Source organism: Orcinus orca, chromosome 12 (genome assembly GCF_937001465.1).
Source record: "Orcinus orca chromosome 12, mOrcOrc1.1, whole genome shotgun sequence".
NCBI lineage: Eukaryota > Metazoa > Chordata > Mammalia > Artiodactyla > Delphinidae > Orcinus > Orcinus orca.
Genome location: NC_064570.1, coordinates 38,432,737 through 38,454,134, shown reverse-complemented (window position 1 = coordinate 38,454,134; position 21,398 = coordinate 38,432,737). Strand labels below are relative to the sequence as shown.

At 37.9% G+C, this 21,398-nt stretch overlaps 1 protein-coding gene and 1 long non-coding RNA gene across 4 annotated transcripts in view; one reads left to right on the top strand and one right to left on the bottom strand.

Annotated features, from left to right (window-relative positions):
• LOC117196290 (uncharacterized) overlaps positions 1 to 19,223 on the bottom strand; it is a 71,771-nt gene extending 52,548 nt beyond the window's left edge. For both annotated transcript variants that reach the window (XR_007470641.1, XR_004476401.2), the window contains exon 1: positions 18,877 to 19,223. This is a non-coding gene — a long non-coding RNA (uncharacterized LOC117196290). The remainder of the gene's footprint in view (positions 1 to 18,876) is intronic.
• Positions 19,224 to 19,302: 79 nt separating this feature from the next.
• Positions 19,303 to 21,398, top strand: part of PKIB (cAMP-dependent protein kinase inhibitor beta) — a 105,891-nt gene continuing 103,795 nt past the window's right edge. The window contains exon 1 of one of the 2 annotated variants that reach the window (XM_049695546.1): positions 19,303 to 19,479. The gene's annotated coding sequence lies outside the window, so the exon portion shown is untranslated. The remainder of the gene's footprint in view (positions 19,480 to 21,398) is intronic. The other variant, XM_033407969.2, reaches the window with a different exon arrangement.

Genomic DNA, 21,398 nt, shown 5'->3' with positions numbered 1-21,398 from the left:
AGACAGTTTTACATGATAATATGTTATTTCAAGCAAATTATGAATAAAAACTTTGGTTCTTTTTCTCAAAAGCTCATAAATATGTCTTTCAAAGAGGTTGAAGCTAGGAATGATGTTACCTGCTGGAGAAGCGACACAGATAGATACAGACCAGCTGGCTTTTCTAACCTATGTTCCTGGGATGATAGCTGCTTTCTTTGTGGCAATGGATGGTGTTTGCAGAAGGCACAATTCTTTTGTACTGCCTGTGATAAAGGACCTGATGACCATATTAATATATTATTATATATAAACATTTTTAAGTAGAGACTGGCATATAGCCTCCACAAGATCAATGATTGTTTGGTCTGTTTTGTTCTCTTACGTGTCCTAAGACTCAAAACAGTAATTAACACACAGTAGTAATGAAGGAAATTGTTATTAAATGAAAGAAATTATTGCATTTTCTGTCTTTGGCTATGCAAGTTGTGTTTTGTTTTCCTGATCTCATAATTATCTCCTGAGTATTGATTAATACTATGTAATATGAAGAGATATAAGATATGGAATAGTCTTAGCAATCAAAATAGAAAAGCACTTCCATCATGACTGTTTTATTTCTTTTCTTTTTTGCTATTTCTCTCAAATAAGTTGGTTACGTGGGTTGCTGTTTGATTTCATTGCAAAATACACTGTAGTAATCAAACAAACTAAGCTTTGGTGAAGATTACTTTGAACAAATTAGTATCATAATAATTTTATTTAAAAATATATTTCAGAAACGTATTTATTAGTGGCCTTAAAACAGAAATATTAATCATATCTTCTACATTATTCAGACAGCAAATGGTGAAACAGGCATGCCAAAGCACTTCTGTGGAAAGACTTACTCTCTCTCAATAGAAATATTCAATTATTCCTAGAATTGAGAATTTTTATTCTAATAATGACATGGGTAATAAGCCAATATGACACATATTAAAGATGAGACTCATAATTCATCTTGCAGAATACAATTTTTCTCAAGTGATTCTCTGAAATGCTTTTTCAACATTTTTCTTTGCTTACCAGGTTATTCCATTTAATTTTTGCTGCTTTTCCTTTGGGTGCTACCTTAGCACCACTCCCTTTCCTGCCATTTACTTAAAGAAAATATACACACACTCACACATGTACATGTATTATACAGTTATAATCCTAGGGTGTTTTTTCAGTTTTCTTCTAGGAACAAATACCAACTCTAATGGGCACCATTAATCATAATGATGATAATATTAAATAACAATTATAATAATCCATCTGAATTAGTTTATTTTCATAGACTTAAATTTATTTTTTATTATTTTGGGGGGAGGGATGAGAGAAATATGTGAGGGAGATTAAGAGGTAAAGACTTCCAGTTATAAAATAAATAAGTCATAGGTATGAGGTGTACAGTGTGGGGAATACAGCCAATAATAATGCACTATCTTTGTATGGTGACAGATGGTAACTAGACTTACCGTGATGATCACTTTGAAATGTATAGCAATATCGAATCACTATGTTGTACACCAGGAACTAACACAGTGTTGTAGGTCATTTATCCTTCAAAAACAAGCAAACCAACCAACAAACAAACTCATAGAAAAGGAGATCAGATTTGTGGTTACCAGAGGAGGTGGGTGGGGAGAGGGGGAAATGAATGAAGCTAACCAAAAGATACAAACATCCAGTTATAAGATAAATAAGCACTAGGGATGTAAAGTACAACATGATAAATATAATTAACGCTGCTGTATGTTACACACGAAAGTTGTTCAGAGGACTTCCCGGGTGACACAGTGGTTAAGAATCTGCCTGTCAATGCAGGGGAAATGGGTTTGAGCCCTGGTCCGGGAAGATCCCACATGCCGCGGAGCAACTAAGCCCGTGCGCCACAACTACTGAAGCCTGCATGCCACAACTACAGAAGCCCGCGTGCCTAGAGCCGGTGCTCCACAAGAGAAGCCACAGCAATGAGAAGCAGGCGCACCGCAATGAAGAGTAACCCCCGCTCGCTGCAACTAGAGAAAGCCCGCGTGCAGCAACAAAGACCCAATGCAGCCAAAAATAAATAAATTATTTTTAAAAAGAAAAATTAAAAAAGAAAGAAAGAAAGTTGGTAAGAGAGTAATTCCTGAGAGTTCTCATCAGAAAATACTTTTTTCTTTTTCTTTTATTTGTATCTGCATGTGATGATGGAGCTTCACTCAACTTATTGTGGTCATCATTTCATGATATATTTAAGTCAAATCATCATGCTGTGCATCTTAAAATTACAGTGCTGTATGTCAATATATCATGATAAAACTGGAAGGAAAATATCATAACTTTAAATTTAAATTATTTTTCTCGACTTCAGAGGTAAACAGTTCCTTATGCTCCTCTGAGACCAAAGAGAACAGAGCAGAAAGACCAACGGAAGGCTTATCAGACTTTCACTTGGACAAGAGACTTTAATGTTTCACTTGGATGAAGAGCTGGAGGGTTAGTATTTAGTATCTTTATAGTATGGGAGAGTCTAACTTGGGAAGTCATAAAGGAATGAGGGAAGCCCTTATCTATTATTTTTCTGGTGGTTTATTACTCTGCCTGCCTCTTTTGAAATGTATGAGTGTATTGGGTCTGACACTAGGGGGATTGCTGTATAAGTTAAAACCTTTCTTAGCTTTTCCATATCCAATGAAATGTCTTTTGTTAGAAGATCCTTCCAAAGATTGAGAAATGATAGACCAGATGGCAGTCCTGCTGGAAGCGATCTAGGAAGCTCTGCTATCACTACTTCTGCCCCTGTGAGACGTTAGATTAAATTTATGCTTTGAACTATCTGTGCTACTTGTACATGTCTACCAGAGATGAGCTTTTAGATGATGAGTGTACAATGCCAGGCCCAGCACTAGACTTGGAAGAGATGGAGATAAATGATGTGAGTGAAATCCTCTGTAAGTCTGGTGTATGAGGAACCACTTAACATACAAAGTGTGTACAGAACTAAGGCTGAATGGACCTAATCTTACCTCTAAGAGATTATACATCATTAATGATTGTGAGTGAGGCAAATGGCTATTTAAAGTATAGGTTGACAATAAATATAAAAGAAGTTCTAATTAAAATGTTTAGAAGCCAATCAGAAAGAAAATATATTAAGAATGGAAAGAATGTAAGAATGGTTACACGTACAAGATTTTAAGGTAGTATCTCCACCTTATTGCTACATATTTCTTTAAATAAGTGTCATTTTTTCTCATCTCATGGGAGATCAAATGCATAAGTTAAATTAAAATTTACATCTACAATCCAGAGGTTTAATATGTCAGTACAAAATTTATATCATTTGGAAATTATAACTAATCTTAGATTAACTGAACCAAGAATAGAATTCTAACCAGGTGTTTTATTTTTGCATAAATGAATTCAATAAATAAATAGCCCAGTAGCAAGCTGTAGGTCTGTGATACACTGATTAAAGATCTAGTGGATTTTTTTTTTTGCTACATTCCACATTTAGAAGAAAGATGCAAAAATACTAAGTAAAATTATCTCCTGTCTTAGATATTATTAACTTTCACACCACTGAGATTTATGTAAAATTTTAAAAATAAACAGAACCAAAAAAATATTAAATTACATTTACCATATTATTTATTCATGGTCAGAAAAGTGGCCTCAGTTTATTAAGAAAGGATTTAAAAATGGAAGGTTGAGATTAAGTATGAGTTATCTGATGAATTTACCATTGTTCTAAAATATTAAATCCATTAAATACCTTACTTGAAAAGTATTATGATCAGTGGGAGAGTATTTATCCAACACAGTGAGGTAAGATATACAAAGAGCAGCATATGGTCTACTGAATAATTGAACACCTTTTAACTTGACATGGTTTTCACTGAACTGACCTATCTGGGCTGCCTTTATCTGCTACTTTTCTACACAAACAACTGGAAGCCTAATAGCTGACTCAGTTGTTGGGTTAAAGCTGAAAGGGGCCATAGATTATTTAATTCTCTTCCTCTCTCACAGCTAAAGAATGTTAAGTCTATAGAAGTAAAATTAAATTATGGAAGTACAGTTGCCTTCCTTATCGGCAGGTTCCGCATCTGCAGATTAACTCAACGTGGTTGGTTGGAACTGTGGAAGCCGAAACTTGGGTACAGCAGGAATGCTGTTTTATAAAAGGGACTAGAGCACCCCCGGATTTTGGTATCTGCTCAGGTTGTTGGTGGTGTGTTCTGTAACCAATCATGCTAAGTCCTTGCAAAATATATATGTAAACGGTTTCTCTCTCCCTCTTTGTTTTTGTTTTCTTTGATTAAAGATGACACACTCAAATTAATTTGGTTTTGAGATTTGAGAACTTTGAAATATTTCCAATGGAAGGTAAACTCTTTTTGGTAGGGGTCATGTTTTGTCATGTTTATGTCCCTAGCAATTACTAGAATTGCTTAGGGCATGATAAATGTCCTCTGAAATGAATTAAACTTAACTGAATCGATGTAATTGACAAAGGCTTAGTGAAATCATGCTTTGAAATCACCTATTCAGAGAGGGTTTCAATTTTCCACTTTTTGGGTGGGTAAGTTTCAGCTGTCTAAATTGAAAGTAAATTGATCTACTGAGCTAAGGATGGCATTGATAGACAGGAACTTATTTATGATTCTGTCTTGGTTAGGTTTCTCATTTGTTTGGTAATTATTAAATGCTGTCTTGATACCATCATATGTTTTCCTCATTTTAATATAACTATATTTTATACAATTTATTTCTGGCTGTCCTCTCAGTGGACTGATAGATAATTCAATGTCATAAATTATGTTGTCTGTGTTTTGATTCATCTCTTTTGTGTCCTCACATAGTCCTTTTGCCTTTGAAGCTACTACAACTTCAAAGAAAGCTTAAATAAATGAAGAGATGTACAGGTTCAGGGCTAAATGAGAGGAATCTTTAAGAACTGGATAAAAATGGTTAGAGTCTTCTTTTTTGTCTTTAACAAGTATTAAATTCATAAGTCTCTTCTTCAGAAAGGCCTTCCCCCATACTTTCTCCTTCTTGACCCCTTCTTTATTCAGTGTGTGTACGGACTACATACAGTTGAAGTTGTAGCAGATGAGAGGAATTGTATTTAGGGGAACATCTGGATAAATAAAGCAAACTAAATAAATGATAAGTGTTTATCTTTTGTACCCCTTCTCTCTCTTTTTTTTTTGAAAGCACACATTTTGTGGCCTAGATACATTTATTTAAATGATACCTATCTGTTTATACATTGCTTTGTTTCCTGGTATTATTTCTTGTTAAGTCCTTATGGAAACATTGTGGATTCTTATATATGCCTTGTTTATGTTTATTGAATGAACGAATAAATGAAGAACAGAAATATGCCATGTAGATCTGAACATTTCTGAGAAATAAGTCCTCTAGTCCTATCCCATCCTAATACTATAGTTGAGGAAATGCAAGTCTGGAGAGGTTGTATAACTTCTAATTAGCCGCAGAGGGGAGTTAGTATCCATTTCCTTTGATTTTCATACAATATGTTTTCCATTGTAAAAATATTCAATACAACTGCTGCTAAATTGATAGACTTTTTACGACTCTTGACTCCAGGACTGAGGAAGTTCTTACTTTTGTGCCTGAACCTATTGACCCCAATATAACTTCCTACTATGGAAATATCTCTTAGAGTAAGACATATACCATAACCCAGAAATTCTACTTCTCAGTATCTACCCTAAAATAACACATGTATATAAGATACATAAAAATAAATGTTTATTTCAGCTACCTTTATAATAATAAAATCCTGAAAAGAACTCAAATGTTTTTCTGTATGGTGAGTGGTTAAATGAGTCTTGATATTTTTATTTTATGAAATACTATGCAACAATTAAAAAGAATGAGCCATACCTATGTTTGGTAACAGCAACAGAATTCTAAGACATTGTGCAACAAAAAATGAAAGTTGCAGACTATCTACGGTATGTAAAACACAGAGACGTGAAAAACAATATACAGTAATTCTGGATCCACTTGACATCTCTGTAAAAGCATTAACAAAGGGTGGGGGACTTCCCTGGTGGTCCAGTGGGTAAGACTCCACGCTCCCAATGCAGGGGGCCTGGGTTCGACCCCTGGTGGGGGAACTAGATCCCACATGCATGCCGCAACTAAGAGTTTGCATGCCGCAACTAAAAAGATCCTGTGTGCCACAACTAAGACCCGGTGCAGACTACATAAATAAATAAATATTAAAAACTATCCATAAAGGGTGGGAAATAAATATGCTAAATTTTTTATAGACACAGTTATCTATGGAGAAGGTGGGACTAAAAGTTGAAGGTGGCTTTCATAGGTGGCTTGATTTCATCTCCATGTTTAAAATTTGTAAAAAATAGGATATATTCATGAGTTATTTGTGTAATGTAAAAAAAAAGTTTTTAAAAAGTATGTTATCCAATAAAGACTTAATATGTCTCTATCCTGACATTCTTTTACACTAGGGGCTAGGAAAGAATATGCAGATATGCAAGAGGTGGTTGTCATTCCAAGCTGGCTCAAGTTCTATAAAAGAGATAACACAAATAAGATACGGATATTTAATTATTATAGGAAACAAAAAGAGTAAGGGGCAGTAATGAAAGAAGACGGCTAAATTGAGTATGCTTTTGTCAACAAAGAATTATTTATTAATAATAAGAAACCAATTTTTTTCAACTCTGGATAAGTAATCCTCAAATATTCACTATATCACATTCTCCAAAAAAGATCAGAATTTTCAAGCTTTGGCTATTCTGAAATATTTTATCATTTGTTGTTTCTGCCCTTAATCATTATGTATGTTTTGACATCAATGAAAATCAGAAGAAATGAGTAAAAATCAGGACCAGGAAAAAAGGGGGGATATTTAGACATATAGTTAGGAAGAAACAGTGAAGTATACAAAAATCCTAAATTATTGGTAAAGATGAGTGGTGTCCAATTAAAATATTTATCTTTCTGAGCTCTGAGCCTACTGCTAGCAAATATGATGTCTTCAAATGAAGCCTTATTTAAGAAGAGCTTCATGAATAGCTATTTTACACCGGATACAATTCACAGCGATACTCTGTGAGTTTCATTTGTGGGAAGTTATGTAGCGTGGAGGTTAAGATCACAGGCTTAGTGCTTAGTCATACCTAAGGTTTGAAACGTGATTCCACTGCTTAAAGGTTGTAAGATCTTGGGTAAATTTTATTTAACTTATCTGTGCCTCAGTTTACTCTTTTGTTAAAGGCAATAACACTGTATAACTCACAGATTGTTTTGGCGGGGTGGCGGAAGGTAATGAAAGAAAAGCACTTCGCTTAGCAGGGTTCAGTAAGCAAGGGAAGAGTTACTTTTTCCCCTCCAGTGGAAGTACATAAACGTAGACAGATAGTAAAATGATAGCCTTCTAACAGTGTTCTACAAAACAAAGTGTAGATCATTTTGCTCTTTAGTTAATTTGATTAATACAGACACAAAAGATACAATGGTTTAATTCCCAAGGTGAGCTTTTCAGGTTTTAGGTAAGAGCAGAACAATCAGACATTTTTCTTAGTTTAGCTGGGCCAAGGAGAAAGGAAGAGTCAGAACGTGGCCAGAGAGAGACTGGAGATAATGGTGATAGTGGGAAGATGATGAATGTTCACTGTTCTGTCATCAGGGCTGTCCTCTGCTCACAGATGATAACTGACGTCTATGGACAAGTATTGGGGGAGAAAATAGATTGAAGTAGGTAAAATCGTGAAGAGGATCTGCCAGTGGTAAACTACTTCACAGCTGTGTGGTTCCTTTAGAACTGCCCCTTCCCCTCACAGGTGTATCTATCATGAGCTTTACTTAAAAAAAACATGGATCTCATCCATATGGGCAGGTTACAGTTTATCCACCTCTTAAAGTTATCTTCAAGTGGGAAACATCACACACTGCAGTTTCTCCTTGTTAAATAATTCTACAGTTAGGAAGTCCTTTCATCTAATTCCTATTTCTCAACACACACACATATCCTCTCCCCCCACCTCCAATGCCTATACACAGTTGTTGCCTAATTAGGAAAACTTTTTATGACTATATGCTTTTCCTCTGAATAACTAAAGGGCTACTGGAAATTATTGCTTTTTTGCATTAATAGACTTATTTCTACTGCTTCCTTTACTAGAAACAAAAAATGTCTATTCACCCTTCTTTGTAAAATAACTGTCTGTAGATTAGAATGCATTGAAAATGAATTGTCAAGATAGTAGTTGGAATCCAAGTCAGGAACTCAGTATTCTGTTTCTGGTCTTAATACCAACATTGACATAAGATAAGCCAATACAAGTAAGTGTACATGAAAACTATTGGTTCTCAAAGTGTCTTCATCTGGGGAAGGACAGAATACTTGTACTGAGCAAAAAGCACTGTATTTTCATAATACCAGTTGTTTCATGGATACCTAACCAGAAGGTTTTGGCCAGGTAGATATAACTTTATCAACCATTAGGAAGTCAAAGTTTAAAATTTTTATTTTGTAAAAAATTAAACCTTTGTTCCTACCAGTTTCATTTATTCAGGATTTAGCCAATGAGATTTGGATTCTTCTTGTATATTAGACTTTACCCAACAGTTAGAATGACACTGAACTAAATTTAAGCATCTTCCATTTAACTGCAGAAATATAACCCTTCAGATAAAAGTTTGGTTCAAAAGAGTGATTATCTATATAGAAGGTTTTAAAAAGTGAAATGAACTATGTTGTTATTAATATCCCCAACTGGGATTCTATACATGGGGTTGCAAAAGCTAACTTGCTTTACACTCTGTTCTGTGTACCTTTTTTGCTTTAATTTCCAAGAGATGAAGAACCAAATTTAATGTTTAATCTCAGTAAACATAGGCAAAGTGGTTGATATATTTATTTCATTGCCTTTATACATTGTTATACAAATCTAGCTTAATTTTATTTTATAGAGGGTCTTCTATAATAATAAATTCTTTTTGGAAGCTGATAGGATATCAGTTAAATAGAGGATAAATAACACATTTTTTATTGCAAGTTATCAATACTACCCTTTAAATGCAAGAGGTTGTGGTCTAAAACAGGAGAACTAACTAACCTCTAGCATCCTTTCCTGATCTAAATTTCTAGTATTAAGAAAGGTTTTGAGGTTTTGAACAACTATATACAACCTTTCCATCAGAACAATTAAAATTGGTTTTATTTTAAGTTAGAGGCTTGAGTAAATTCTGGAAAATTCTAATCATTGAAAGAATCATGAAGGAGTTGCAATTTTAATATTGTGTAGTCATATACAGTGTCTGATATTTCAGAATCAAGAGATCTGGGACACATTCTCAGGAAAGAAAGAACCTCGCTTTCTTGAATGGTTTTCCACAGCACCTCATCCACCCACCGGAAACTTTGCCTGTAAGTTGCATTTGTCATCACAAAAATCAGATTCAATTCATTCAGCACTAGGATTGTTGTACAATGACAAGAGGTACAACGTCTCTTAGAGTAAGAGAAGTACAGTTTATCTAGAATAAAACCTCAAGTTTAATGACTGAGTTTAAAGATGCAAGGTGATGTATAGCAGTGCTTCTTAAACTTTAACATGTATAGGAATCACTTGAGGCTCTTGTTAGATGCACATTGTGACTTAGTAAGTCAGGGTGGGGTCTGAGATCTTACCTTTCTAACAAGTTCCCTGTTGGTACAAATTCTACCGGTCGGGACTCTAGCATAACAATGATGAACATAACTCTGCTATTTAGGATCAGGTAAAGTTAATACTTTTTATCTGAAACCTAAGAATGTTTGGAGGCCACTTTCTCTCATGAACTTTCACAGACTAAAAGTATTGATGGCAAAGGTGTGCAGTGCCAGGCTAATGTTTTCAGCCATAAATCATCCCTCTACTGAGAGGATTTGTTTACCGGAATGAAACTAAATCTTCTAACAACTCAAGCCAACTGTGCTTACAGATCTGTGCACATGGATTTGGGGATATATACAGAATTCTTTCATGTATCTGTGTTATTTCATTTTCCTTATTTTGGATGCCCCAGATGGCATGATATGAACCAGGGGAAGGGTGGGAAAACAGTTGGATGCAGCAAGTTTATATGCTTTTAATTTTCTTTTGAAGTACAGCAGAGATCTGTATAAGCCGTTTATAAATATCATAGAAATGTTTGTGGAAAAATGGGAACATTTATTAATAAGGACCCATTCAGTCATTAAGTTAACATAAAAGCTGAGAATAATATCACTGTTGAACTGAGAAATAATTTTTATTGGTTCCCCTCCTTGAGATGTAGCCTCATGTTGCTATTAACAGTGATTTTATCAGGTGATTCCTGGAGCATGACTTGGAATCAGCTCCTTTTCTGGTAATGAATAATTTATAAACACATAACATTCACAATTGTAAAAGTACTTCAAAAGCAATATAGATAGAATTTCAGTATAATCCTAGTTAAGACTATCTTTGTTTGACCTAACATAAAAAACCTTTCTTAATTTTAGAGAGGAAGGCCAACACCCATTACCGTTTTACATGAAAATTTAGGCATAAAACTCTGTTCCTAACAACTTCTGTTCCACAGAAGTTGTTAGGAACAGAGTTGAGAATAGAACTGGTTATCTCAGAATTGTGTCCTCCACTAAATTCTCCAGATAAGTTTTCCTCTGAGCAAAATGTTGGTGAATAGAATTTGCCCTTTTTCTTGAAGATTCATTTCATTCAATCCAAAACATTTATAAAAGTGCATTGTGTGCAGTGAATGATTACTAAGTGTTTAGGGGAAAAGGATTTATATGAAAAAACAACTAAAACTAAACAGCAAAAACAAATTACTAAATGGACTTCTGCATCTAGTCAAGATGGAGTGATAAGGAACAGATTTACTCTCCTTCCTGAAACAACTATAGAAGCAGACAAGATACATGGAACAAGGTTTTTCGGATATTGAACATCAGGCACCACAGGACAGTGATCCCCGAGAAAGAGGAAACAAATAAGGTAGGCACTATGATTCCCTTAGCTCAGTGTCTGAAGAGAGATTCCAGCTGATAGTGCAGGGAGGGGGAACTCATGCTGAGTCTCGTTATCTCTTAGAGTTGAAGAACCAGAACTGACCATCTGGGGAGCCGGAGCACCTAGAAGTTGCAGGGCAGAGTCCCTGTGCATAGACATCTTCACAGAGAAAACTCCTGAAATCTCCAGGAGATCCCCTCACGTCTTCAGCGGGGTACAAATCAGTCTACTCATGTAAGGAAACAAGAACCACCTGCAGGAGTAGAATGACCAATCACCAAAGGTCACACCGAGCTGAGAGTATTTCATGTTCCTAAGCATGGGATTTTAGTCATAATTCAAGAGACATTCAGTAGACCCCGAAAGTTATTACTTCAGCAGTAGAGCACAGTAAGCCCTAGACTAATGGCTTCTCTTTAATCCTAACTCATAAAACTTAATGGAAAGCCTCAAAAGGATAATCTCTTTCCAAGTAACTTAACTATGGCCAAGAACAAAGTTCAAGAATACTAATAGGAATACAAAAATATCCATCACCCAACCAACAAGGCAAAACCATAATGTCTGACATCCAATTAAAAATTACCAGGCATGTACAGAAGCAGGGAAATATAGTGAAGAGAAAACGCAATCAATAGAAACAATCCAAAATTAACACAGGCAATGGAATTAGTATGTGATGACATTATAAAACTCATTGTAGTTATATCCCATATGCTTATGAAAGTAGAGGAAGGATTGAGCATATTAATGTGGAAGACATGAAAAAGACTGAGATCATACTTATTGAGATGAAAAATCTAATGACTTGAGATGAAACAAACACTGTATAGAATTAACAAATTAAACACTACAGAGCAAAACAAATCAGTGAGCTTGAAGGCATAGCAACAGAACTATTAAAACAAACAAACAGAGACATAAAGACCAAAAACAAATGAACATCAATGATATGTGGGACAACTTCAAGCAGCTTAAGCATATGAGTTAATTGGAATCCTCAAGAAGGGGTGAGCAGAAAAATTATTTGAAGTAATAAATGAAATGTTTCTGACCCAAGAAGTGCAATGGACCTGAAGTGCACAAAACATGAGAGAAACTATACCAAAAACATCATAATAAAATTACTTAAAATCACTGGTAAAGGGCTTCCCTGGTGGCGCAGTGGTTAAGAATTCGCCTGCCAATGCAGGGCACACGGGTTCAAGCCCTGGTCCGAGAAGATCCCACATGCTGTGGAGCAACTACGCCCGTGCGCCACAACTACTGAAGCCCACGCGCCTAGAGCCCGTGCTCCGCAACAAGAGAAGCCACCGCAATTAGAAGCGGGCGCACCACAACGAAGAGTAGCCCACATTCGCCGCAACTAGAGAAAGCCCACACGCAGCTATGAAGACCCAATGCATCCAATAATAAAATAAATTTTTAAAAATCACTGGTAAAGAGAAACTCTTAAAAACAGAATAAAAGACATATTTTATACATAGGATGAAACACAGCAACTCCTTTAAACTATGGGGAAAAAAATTCTGTCAACCCAGAATTCTATATCAAAATCTTCCTTTTTACTTAAGGAAAGAAATCTTCATTAAATAGATTGAAATCAGGAAAGCATGGGTCTTGTCTGGTAAATCTTTAACATGACTGATTGCAGTCACTCCTTCTTTCCAGAAGTTAAGGAGAGGGTCAGTGTGTTTAGAAAATCTACTCACTCCCCACAGGAGAACCTCAAATGGTTGGAAAAGAAGAAAAAGATGCAGAAAGGGGATAGGCTTTATTTATTTTAGAACTTTATCTGGCACTGCATCTAATAAGGAGAATCATGGCTAAGATGCATCTAATCCAAGATACCCAGTGAAATGTTAATGATAAAGATTATATTTCAACTCTTAAAATACTTTAAATTAAGGAATACATTTTTTTTATTGTGATCTGCCTTAGATTTATGGGCTAATGTTAATTTTTATAGCTTTTCTAACTCCTGTACAGTGTAAGGAAAATTACCAAAAAAAGTGTCCCAATTGGGTTAAGTTTAAGTTCTCAGTTCTCAAGGAAATTTTTAAGAGGCTAGCCTTCAAATCCAAATACCCCAGGAACATCTCAGAAGCTTCCTTTTTTAGAAGATTCCACCCACCCTAAATTCTTTCAGTGATGTTAAATTAGAGTTTTCCCCAAATCAAAAAAGACCCAACGTATAAGACAGCTTAGCATTCATTATATTTATCCATAGTTATTGAATAATTCAGGACCATAATAAATATCTACTATGAATAATATAATAGATATTATGAAAATTTTACTGGAGTTCTGATAAAATGTATATTTTCTAATATACTAAGAGACAATTTTAGAGACACCAAGATCCCCTATGTTAGAAGTTATGAGTTAATTTTTTAATTTTTATGATCATCTAATCTTAAATCATGCATCTCTGATTTTATGAATCTGTGCATGGAAGCAATTCATATAAAATATATTAAAATGTTTTCAACTATTTCTTATATATGTTGTTAAAAATAAAGCTTATTTGGGCAAATAAATTACCACATACTGGTGAATCACAAAGGTATCTTTGTTAACTTTTAGACTTCTATAACATTTTATTCTTTTGCCAAGTGTTAAATTCATTATATTGAACAAAGGAGGGAGAATGGTTGATGTTTTTGTGTGTAATTATATAACTATGAGCAGAAAGGTGAGAATTTACTTATATATTCATGCAAAAATAGTTACTGAATGCTTACCCTGGACCAACCACCTGTCGATGCTGTACCATTGCTCAATAGCTAGCAATTTTTAAAACTAATCATACATCATTCAGAATTGTCTCATTTATTGGAAGAAATCAGAAAGTACTATTATGGAATATAAGAGCTTCATGCTAAGAAACATACAGTATAATTAGGAGGAATTAATACACATGAAAAGGCTTTAAGGATGTGGCAAAAACTAAAGAGAATAATATTTTAATTTAAAATTGCTGTACTCCTCAAACACATGGAAGAAAGGCTATAAAATTTAGATAGTAACTTGGCACATGTTTGAATGAATTGATCAGGGGTGGAAAAAAATTCATCAGTAGATCTCCATCAGTAGATTATTTGTGAACAGGAGTTTGAAGAAATTAAGTGACACTGCTTAAGAGTGGAAGATAGTAAAAAACACATCCTCCTGCACCAGTTATGAATGTTGGAATGAGAAAGTCACAAGGAGTGGCAAGTGGATTAGCTTATCTGGAAAACAGGATTTGCACTGGAAAATGATAAGAACAGAAATGAGATAGAGATGGGTGGGTAAAGTGTTCTAAACGTTGGACTGAGGAGTTTGAATTTAATAAGGAAGCAAATTCAGAAACTTGAGAGAATTTTAGAGCAGGGCAATCCTTTAGTCCTAACCTTCCCTTCAGAGAAAACTGCCTTTACCGAAATTTTACACCATCAGTGGCATTGCCACTTGGGATTAGAACCCAAGATTCTCAGTGTTCTTTTCATATACCCTGATACTCTGCAAAGGGATGCCCCATTGACCAGGAACAGGAGAGATGTGTGAGTACAATGATAATTTGGAATACTTTCTTAGGAAATTTCTACTTTAAATAATAAAAGGAAAGCAGTCTCTTCCTCTTCCTCTGCCTCTCATGCTACAGCCTCTGATCTCCTGAAAGCCAGTTGTGCCCCATTCTTTTCAATGCCCAACCTCTCCCTTGGTGGATGTGGGTCTGTGGCATCATTTCTGTCACACGACAGGAGCAGGGTCAACAGCGGGCAGCTCAGGCTCCACTCCCTTCTGTCATCTGCCAGTATATTACCCAAGCTTGATCTCAGGGCAACTTCCTTAGAGGTCACCCAAAGAGGGATGTTGCTCTTATGGGCTCCAAACTTCAGTGTAGCTGTGCTGCTGCCCCACTGCCACAATCTAGGATCTTCTCACTGGCAACACTTAGAAAATAATGGATGGAATTTATGGTTCCTGTTCTGTCATGAGCAGAAGGGAGCAAGGCCCAATGAGTGTGATGCCTTTTAAGGAGAGCTCCATTTGGCTCCTGCTACTCAGCTAACTCTCAGAGCGCCTGCCAGCTGGAGGAGGAGAATAAAGTTAACAGCACAGTTAGCACAGTAACACAGTTTCAACATTTCTTCCTCTCCCCACCCCCACCCCGAGGGTTAAGATTGTCCTCTACAAGGCATGGCTTGGGAAGCTAGCTGGGTCTCTGCCACAGAGGCACAAGGTCACTCCGGTCCTTCTAAAGCTCATATTTATGGAGAGGGATGAAATGCGGTCATCCCATAAGCTATCCTTTTGTATCAGGGAAGCACATGTGTCCTCTGGAATGGAGAGTGGCTGAAAAGAAGGAGTGGAGAATCTCATTTCCTCAATTCCCTATAACCAGACTTGGCACGATCCAAGGTACACGACTTCTCTCCCCAGTCTCATTTTGTCCCCAAGGACAGATAGCTACCTCTAGGGATAGAAAGTCTCTCTGGGCAGTGTTAATCTTCTAGATTTTGTATGTATTAAATTTCACAGCTGGAAAGCTTTAGAAACACTGGTACACTTCATATTATTATAAATACCTTGGTTTGCCAAACAGACCTGAAAAGTTATCAGATGCCAGTGCCATCCAGCCTGGCTCTTCCTGTGGCCTCAGCCAACCTCGCTCTAGTGGACTGAATGCTGGTCTCAGACCAGCATTCAAAAGGTATGTCCAAGTCCTAACCCCAGTACCTGTGAATGTAACCTTACTTGGAAAAGGGTCTCTGAAGATGTTATTAAGGTAAGGAGCTCCCGATGAGATCATCCTGGATTAACCTGGGTGGACCCTGATCCAAAAAGTGTCCTTGTTAGGAGAGGAGAATACAGACAGTAGGGAAGAAACGCAGAGGATCTGTGAAGATGAAGGCAAAGATTGGAGTTACGTAGTCACAAACCAAGGAATACCAAAGATTACCTATAGCCACCAAAGGCTAAAGAGGCAAAATAGGATCCTCCCCTAAGGCCTTCAGAGGGGGCACTGCTCTGCCAACACCTTGATTCCGAACTTCTGGTTTCCAGAACGGTGAGAGAATAAAATTATGCTGGCTCAAATCACAAAATCTGTGGTAATTTGTTACAGCAAACCGTAGCAAACTAATACACTACACAGACCTGGAAGAGGCTGATGCGGACTGCTGACTGCCTCTCCCACCCAGGTCTCAGCTAGCCTGCCCTAAAGAGAGGGAACCTAGTTGTTATTGGAACCTTGCAGCCACACCCCTTCTCCCACCATTCTTGGTCTTTCCTCAAAACACAATCTCCTGCATTTAATCTCTCCCATAAGTTATTCCTCAGAAGGTTGGTGCTACTTCTTGCTTCACCTACACTCCCATTTCTCCACTTCTTCTAAACAGGACTGGCTACATAATTTGTGGGGACCAATGCAAAATGCACATGTGTGGTCACTTGTTTAAAAATTATTAAGAATTTCAAGGCAGGGACAGCAGAACATTAAGACAAGCACAGGGCTTTCTTAGAAGTAGAGCCCTGTCCTACTGCACAGATTGTAGTGCCATGAAGCTGGCCCTACGTCCTAAAATCCATCCTTTCTGACCTTGTGGAATCCTTGTTCAATATTGAAAAAATCCCTCCACCTTCATAACCTATTCACACAATGCTTCCTCCATTGTCTTGCTTTAGGTAAAAATCAGCTTTCTTCTGAGAATAGTTTCCTCTGGATCTCCCTCCAATGTAGACTGCTCATTATCTCACACCTGAGGACCATGAGAGCCAGCGCTGGCATCCTTGTAGCTCCCCAGTATTGCTTTTGAACCGTGCACCCCCTCTTACACCAGCCCTTGATCCATTTAGGCTCTTGTTCCCTGGATATGTACCTTCTGTCCCAATTCTGTACAGTCATCCACTCAGTTCCTGATCATTCCACCACAGTCATGAAAGCCTTCGGTGTCTGACTCATTCCTTCTCCACCCCATGGCATCACCATTGGTGGCTTCAATGTCCATGTGGATAGCCTCTCCAATACCTTAGTCTCCAATTGCTTGATCTTCATTCTAAGGAGAACAGCTAACCCCAGCCACAGCTCTTCCATAACCCTGCCATTATTCTGCTACTAAATCCTTCAAGAAAACTATCCCCCCTCCTGACTACAACTTATTTTTCCATCTCTCTTATTTGATTGAGATTTGTACTTCTTTGCCTGCTTTTTCTCTCCCCTTTTATGTCTTCACTTATTTTCCCATGTAGTATTAAGTGAACCTCACAGCTCTGTCCTTCAACCATTCTCTTAAAAATAGCATCCAAGCTTTCTCCTTGCCTTTCCATCAAATCACTTGGCAAAATCCCCAAGTGGGATTTGTGAAACTTTCTGCATTTACAGTCATATATTTTACACAAATTCACAGCTGTGTGGAACTACTGCTATCACCAATTCCTGACTCAAAAGATTTTTTTTTTTGTACTTATAGTCAGGTTTTTGCTACCATTCCCAACAGCAGCTACTACAAACCTTCAGGCTCTACCTGATTCCTTCATCTTCCTTACTTTCATAGTAGAAATGAGAAGCTATCAAAAATCTTCAATCTACTATAAATAGACAAAAGCAAACTAAAAGTAGTGTTTTCTTAAGTCATTATTTTGTCTTAACTGAAGAAAATGAGGTTCTATTTACTCATTTAAAAACTGCTTACTAAGCAGCTATTTTGTACAGGTACTATTCTAGCTACCGAAGATACAGCTTTCATGGAGCGAACATTCAAGTGGTTCAGACGATTTCAAATATGTAACTTTAAAGCGCATCAGCGAGGGCTAACAGTTTTATCAAACCTGTCCCAAAATACAGGTTTTACAAGACAAATTTTGTGAGTATAAGGAGTACAGTTTCAGAATTGTAAAAATCCAATCATTGCACTGTAACTCATAAATCCAAACATTTTAGCATCTCTAACACAGGCTCTCTAAAATAAATAGGCTTTAGAATAATTTGCCTTAAATAATAATAATATATTTTATTATACACTTGAAATTACACTCAAGATATAAATAACTCTCAATCTCTTTAATTACTATTTGTATGACCATACAAATAACCATGTTTTTATAAAACAAAGTGTACCAGTGTCGGCATTTAGAAAAATCATAAGTTTTACTAACAAGGTATAATTTAAAGAATGTCAACCTTAAAGGCAGGAAGACTTGAGCTCAGAAACTGACTTGAAGTCTTCCTAGCGATTTCACTTTATTCAAATTATTTAACCTTGCTGAGCCTCACTTTATTTATCTGAAAACAGAGGTGGTATTACCACATTGTGGGGGTAGGAATATTAAATAATTTAAAGAGCCTAAGGGTAGCACCACTGGCAGATACATTAAATAAAACATTTTTCTATATCACATAGCCTATGAAAACACTGGAAGTAGTCGGTAGGGAAATGGCAGGTGTTATAGACTTGGGTAGGAAGCCAGAGCACAGTATCTGTGAACATATTGGTGTTAAGCAGATTTTGGACACTAATAATGTCTTTCAGGAAACCAGAGGGGATCTCAGGACTTCAGTGAGGAGAAACCACCTTCTCAGGAAGCAGAGAAGAGCACCTTAATTTTAAGAACAGTATCATCATCTCTGTATTATGCTTTCTTAAAGACACAATGAGACCTTAATAGTAAGGACTTCATTTTTCTTAGTGAGAACCTTGAAGTGAAACTCGGTAGACGTTGATTTCTGCTTTTCTTTGTCCAAAAGTTGTCTACATTGCACATGACTTCTCAATCTGTTAAAATGATGCGTTAAAAAAACCACGAATACCCACATTCCGGGTGCAGATAGGAAAACCATGCACATTCTTACCTTCTCCAAGGAGCCACGAGTAAAGTGCAACCTTAGGACACTTGGAGCACAAACGGTCGGGGGCGCGCACAAATGGGTCAGAGAGTCTGCAGAGGAAGCCTCCGGGAGCAGGGAGGGACGCGAAATTCCCTCAGTCACATCAGGTAAATTCTTAGTAGAACCTTAATCCTCCCCGAGGGGAACTGAGAGTGGTAGGCGAGGAGGGCATGGGTTCTGTGATGATCTCTGATGATTAATTGCTAACGCGCACGCAGGAAAAAGAACGCTGCCCAGGGAGCCAAAAGACAAGAACCACCGTCGCGCCGGCCCCGAGAACCCCTTGGCGGGCGTGGCTGCACAGAGAGCAAGACCCGGGTGGGGAGAGGGGGGAGGGGCCCCGCACGCTCGGGGGCGGGTCCCGGCAGCCGCTCTCTCCGCCCCCGGAGTAGCTGCCACTTCCTGGCTGCGCCCCAGCCCAGCAGCTCAGACGCGGTCGCACCCTCGTGGACGGTAGAGGCGGCAGCGAACTAGAGCCCGCGTCGCAGTTCGCGGCCACGTAGAGGCCGGGCGAGCCCGGGCACCGGGACCCAGCCCAGGCTCGGCGAGCAGCTCTGCGCGCGGCTGGTACGTACGTGGTGAAGGGGAGTCGGGAGTGGTGGGGGTCTCTGGAGCGAAGATGGAGGGAAAGGACTTGGGCAGTCAGGGGAGACTGAGAGAGCGAAGATGTGGTTATAGCAACTTTCCTATTTTCCGGCCAGTCCGCACGAGCATGGGGGGAATTCAAAGTGGACGCCTCTTTGGCCAGAGCGACCACATCATTTAACATGCAGAGGTACTTGCGGAGTGGAAGGGGACGCTCAGGCCAACAGGCGTAACCAGGGAGGTATGGTCACCTCTTTTTGCCCACTCTGCCCTGAAGCTGGACATTGGTGATATCCTCTCATAAGTTGCTGAGCCTTCGCCTCTCGCACGGGCAATGCCACGTCGTTTCCATGGGCTGCGCGTTCCCAGCCCCAGGCAGCCGCTCGCGGCCGCCGGGTCAGCAGAGACCAGTGTTCTCGCCGGCTCTGCCCGCGTCGAGCTGTGTGGCTTTAGTCCAGTCACCTTATCTCACCAGCCTCCATCCATTATTTGATAAAACATGGGAATGATTAGATCGGGTCAAATCAAGAGTTCTCTGCAACTACTGGGTTTTCACTGAGCCTAGGACACCGGCCGGCAGCCAGGGAGGGACGGGAGTGCAGTGTGGTCGCAGGGGCTCAGGAGATGGAGGGCGTGGGTCCTGACTGCTGATGCCATAGCAACTCGTTGCCTTCAGGGGGAGATGACCCCAATTTACCAGCTGTCCTGACTGGCAGCCCCTGACGAGTGAGGCTGAGATGAACGGGCCAGTTTCATCTTCGTAGAGCTCATCCCAGGGAACACATCCGAACACGGTTTCTTTGGAAGAGCGCTTGGTACAAGTGGGGCACACAGGAAACACTAAGAAAACAGAAACCAAAAAAAAACGGCAGGTGAAATTATTAGAGTCTGTGCAGGACTGTAAAATGGAGATTCGATGCCGATGACCACTTAAACATTCAACTAGAAAAACTAAATACTAAAACACTCATATTAATGGTTTGGATACTGAAAAAGTATGGATTAGAACTACTGTTGAGTATTGCATTTCTCTTGGTGTACATGTAGATTCAAAATCCATCTGTCCACTTTATCTCTTCACAAGATGCCTTTCTTCTTACTGACATTGCTACACATAAAAAAATTCCTTCTGGGATTTAATATTCAGAAAGCTCAGAATTTGGATTGTTAAAATGAGATCTGATGGCCATAAATCTCACAGGAAGTGCTGTAATGGCGTAGGTTCTGGATCAAGGTTAGTTAGACCAGCAATTTGAAAACCTTGTTTTCCTGTTAGTATGTCAGGTGCTGGTCAATAACCCTCTGCTGACACTATGTTAAGGGAGTTCATTTTCTAAAACAGTGTTTTGGAAGATCAAATGATTTAATTTTGAAGCAAAGTATATATTGGAAAAAAGTTTGCAAAAAGTTTTTAGGAATTGACTTTTTAGTTTTATCTTTACCACAACTTTCTTCAACAAAATATCAAAGACTAATGGAATACCTTATGCAGGATATTTAAAATTGTGTCAAATTTCATTCTTTGTTAAAGAATTTTCTCTCCTCTTTAGTCAATTTTAAACTAGAAGTTTAAATTTTTAGAAATTTACCCCTTTCAATGATTTTTAAAGAAATTTTGCCAAGTTGTAAAACCATCACCATAATTCAGTTTTAGAACATTTTCATCACCCCAATAAGATCCCTCATGCCCATTTATAATTACTCTCTGCTCAGCTTCAGGCAACCACTATAATCTTCTTTCAGTATCTATAGATTTGCCTTCTCTGGACATTTTATATAAATGAAATCATAAAATGTGGGATCTTTTGTTTATAGCTTTTTTCACTTAACATACTGTTTTTGAGATTCATCTGTATTGTAGCGTGTATCAGTATTTCATTCCTCTTTATTGTTGAAGTTTT